Source organism: Marmota marmota, unplaced genomic scaffold (genome assembly GCF_001458135.2).
Source record: "Marmota marmota marmota unplaced genomic scaffold, marMar, whole genome shotgun sequence".
NCBI lineage: Eukaryota > Metazoa > Chordata > Mammalia > Rodentia > Sciuridae > Marmota > Marmota marmota.
This window is the reverse complement of record NW_025999946.1, coordinates 4,204,331-4,208,514: the sequence shown is the minus strand read 5'-3', so window position 1 is coordinate 4,208,514 and position 4,184 is coordinate 4,204,331. Positions and strand designations below refer to the sequence as shown.

At 38.1% G+C, this 4,184-nt stretch overlaps 1 protein-coding gene across 2 annotated transcripts in view; it reads left to right on the top strand.

Annotated features, from left to right (window-relative positions):
* The first annotated feature begins 6 nt into the window (after positions 1 to 6).
* Positions 7 to 4,184, top strand: part of Samd8 (sterile alpha motif domain containing 8) — a 57,300-nt gene continuing 53,122 nt past the window's right edge. Inside the window, exon 1 of one of the 2 annotated variants that reach the window (XM_015504600.2) lies at positions 7 to 33. The gene's annotated coding sequence lies outside the window, so the exon portion shown is untranslated. Of the gene's footprint in view, positions 90 to 4,184 lie in introns of both variants that reach the window. The other variant, XM_048801824.1, reaches the window with a different exon arrangement.

The following is a 4,184-nucleotide window of genomic DNA, read 5'->3' as shown; positions in this document are numbered from 1 at the left end:
GCGGGTCGGGGAAGCCCGACTCCCATCGCGGAGGTGAGCGGGCGCTGAGGCTGAGGAGAGGGGAGACTGGGGGGCGCCTGCAGCCAAGGGTGAGTGAGGAGTCAGAGGTGGAGCCGGGGGCGTTTAGGGGCAGGGAGCCCGAGGGACCTCGGGGAGACGGTTGAGGGGGCCAAGAGAGTCCGCTCTAGAATGGAATCTGGAGGGAATGGAGGTTGTTGAGCCGACGGCCTGAAGGGGTGACGACGCCGGTGGCCGAGGGGCCGGTAGAGGCTGAGGCGCGAGAAGGACTGGAGGACGCGGAGAGGCTAGGGCTTGGAGCTGTTGAGAGCAGAGCACTGATGGAAGGAGTCCCCAGGAATGTGCACCCCGAGGAGGAGATGCTCAGGGCTTTGGTAGTAGGGAGAAGGGATCTCAGAAGCAGGCCTGGCCCGGGATTAACCCCAGGGCGAGGAAGAGGGAACCGTGTTGGAGTGATAGCCGACTGACCGGCGTGGGGACGGAGGTATTGGAGGGCAGGAGTTAGGTTTGAGTGGAAGAGGCTATTGGATGGAAAGTCATCTGGCCCAAAGGGTTGAGAGAAGGATTGAAAAGGAGAAGTGTGGTCAAGAAAGAAAAGGAGCCCTTGGGGATCTAATTTAGGACTTTGGCATTTTTACAAGTAGGTGTCTTTCAAGGCATCAAAGATCACTCGGGCAGTGTACTTGGATCATAGTGCTTTCTTTGTGGACAGTGGATCCTTTTAACAATCTGGAGTGGTAGGGGCGGTATTCACTGATTTGTCTGCAGGGCTGGGGGAAGGTAGTGCAAAGGAAGTGATGTTTTAAGAAGACTGAAAGGAGTGATTCTGAGGTATCATTTGGATTTCTTTTAACCGTAATGATGTACTTCTCCTTTTCTTTGTATTTCTTAAATAAGTTTAAATACCAGACAAGTTTAAATCCTGAAAAAAGAGATTTAATACATTAACTTTAAATTTTGAAAATTTAAACGTGAAAGAGGAATTTGGGTGTTTTGATTTTACAGTCCCTCAGTGTGAGTTGGTAACATTTTCCCAGCTTGGGATGACGTATGTCTTTACTACAGGGTAAAAATATGGTCAATTTAAGTATCTGGGTTAAGAAGGCACATAAAACTAGAAGTGAAATCATCACAGCCCCCGAGCCTACCAGATTTTCCTCTTGAAGATTACTTTTGACAGATTTGAAAGATTAATATTCTAGTACCATTTTGCAGATATTGTATGAATAATATTTCAATAGAGTAATCTAGGAAAATTAAAAAGCAAATTCTTGTAGTTGGCAGCTAATATAACTGGGATAGGTAGCATATATGCTTTTTATAGAAGATGTAGTATCAAAACCATAATTTAAAAGATCAGAACATTTTTGTAAAATTTATATTCACTCTAGAAGAAATAAATTAATTTCCTTTTTTAATTATTAAATTATAATGTGACTCCATGGGATCTTAGTTGGATTTTAGCTACGTGTCTCATGTAATGTTTTAAAACTTTTTATCTGATTAAAGATTTTGCAAGTTGTTGGCCAGTTTGAACTTTTTAAAAAGTATTTTCTGCTCTAAACAAGTATTTGCTATCTAATCATCATAGGATGACAATTTACCGATTGCAACAAGCCTTTGAATTAGTTTTGTATAGACTGTATGTCTTACCTTCAAATGCTCAGTGGAACAATAATTATTTCTTCAAAGGAGAAGCAAATTCTTAGGGTTGCTTTTAACTAAGGTTGTCAAAAGATTAACTACATATAATATGTTAGTGAATGTTGCATTCATTTTTTAAATTTAAAGTTTTCTGTAGCTTTGATTCTTTTTGGACATCAAACTGACTTATATGAGAAAGAAATATAATTCCATATTCTGTTAAGTTACCTGTGAAAGCTCTTTTGAAAGATTGTGGTATTTGTTAAATAAATGGATTTAGATTATTAAAGGCAACTATATTCTTTCATATCCAGATTAAATGTCTTACTTTTTTGCAGAGATTTGGGGAAGGAAAATCTGTTTTTTTTTTTTTTAAACTTTCTTATGTGTTTTATTTGTTTACAAATAAGGTATTACTTGTTTTACATATACTGTTATCCTTTATTTTTTGCTTGCATGTGTTTTGGGAACCCTTTTGGAACCTGGCATTTGTTTTTGTTTTTCTCTAAAGATCTGATGTAACACAGTGGAGGGGTGTAATAGTAGGAAAAGAACAGAAAGAACCACTTGATAATGAGTATCATGACAGTGATTCTTAACTTTAGGGCTTGTGGTTCTTGAAAAATCAAGAACTTAACTAAAAACAGGGGAACATGGACAGGGCACACATGGAGAAGATCCTTTACTTCCTCTTGACTATTCATCACCTATTTTTTTTTTTCCTTTTGCTGTGTTAGGGATTGAATCCTGGGTCTTGAGCCATCACCAGATTTTAAGCTGAAACGTCTAGCTGTTTAGAGATTTTATGCTTCCATATTGAAATGATATGTGGCTTCACTATACACTGAGCCTTTCCAGCAATATAATCACTTCAATACTGAATGTAATATAATGTGAGTCTATTAACAAGAAAACTTGGTTATAATAATTTTACCACAGTGTTTGATAATAAAATAGTGCTTTATGTGTATCTCAAAAGAATGATGTTGTGGGAGTGGTGAGTTATATTGTATTTGTCTTAAATTTTTATTGTGGGTTGTGGGTTTAGCTAAGCTTTTGACTTGTGGCAGAGGACAAGAGATGCATAGAAACATAAGTATTATCTTGATACTTTTTCTGTTCTTTTGAAATTCTTTTGTTTTTTGGGGGGATACTGGAGATTGAACTCAGGGACACTTGACCACTGAAACACATCCCCAGCCCTTTTTTGTATTTGATTTTTAAAAACAGGGTCTCACTGAGTTGCAAAGCACCTCGCCCTTTCTGAGGCTGGCTTTGAACTCTCAATCTTTCTATCTCTGCCTTCCTAGCCATTGAGATTTCAAACGTGAACCACCACGCTGAAATTCTTGAAGAAATTCTCATAGGTGAGAACCATGGATTCTCCTAAGAATCTTCTTCTGAGTTAAACTGTGTTACTGAGTTAATGGAAATAACTGCAAATCATTTTAGCTTGGAACTTTGAGACTAAATTAAATTGATGTTAGTTTCATCAATGTAATAATGGCATGAAGCAGAGATTGCCAAAACTGTACATTAAAATTTGAGTCCAAATTCAATAAGTTTTCATAGTGTGTAATAGAGTATGAAATCTTGAGCCAGTATCTCATTTTCCATTATGCTGATTAGATTTGGGATGAAGCATATTTATTTATTTTTGGAGGTGCTGGGGATGAAACCCAGAACTTTGTGCATGCTAGGCAAATGCTTTATCACTGAGCTTCACTCTCAGCTCCTGAGTAGCATATTTTTTAAAAATTAATTTTTACCTATTTAATATTTTTTTGTTGTTGTAGATGGCACACTACCTTTATTTTATTTATTTTATGTGGTGCTGAGGATTGACCCCAGTGCCTCAGACATGTGAGGCAAGTGCTCCATCACTAAGCCACAACCCCAGCCCAGTGTAGCATATTTTAAAAGTAAAATTTTTATTGGTTAATATGTCCAACTGCTAGTCTTCCCAAATATTTTTATACTGTTTAGAGTAAGATTTAGAATGTTATATACTTAGCTTCTTTACTAGTATGCTATGTGCCAGGTCAGGAACCCTTCACTAAATTTACCACTAAATTGGATTGTAGGGTAAAAAATTTTTGTATGATCAATGAAATAAAGTGGACAGTGATGTCTATTAGATTCTTATTTACTAAGCTCAGACAGTTCTGGATGTGATATAGAAATAGGTGCAACCTGATAGGTAAAGTCTTGGTTTAAAAGTTGGAGCCAGGAAAACAAAGTGTGTTCTTTGATATGCCCAACAATTTTTGAGTGTAGTATATAAAAGTGCATGGTCAGGAAAGTAAAAAAAAATGTCTCTGAGCCAGGCATGGTGCTGCAGGCCTGTAATCCCAGTGGCTTGGGAAGCTGAGGCAGGAGGATCAGAAGTTCAAAGCCTGCTTCAGCAACTAAGCAAGGCCCTAACAACTTAGTGAAACCCCATCTCAAGATAAAAAAGGGCTGGGGCTTAAGCACCCCTGGTTCAATCACTGGTACCAAAAAAAAAAAAAAAAAAAAAAAAA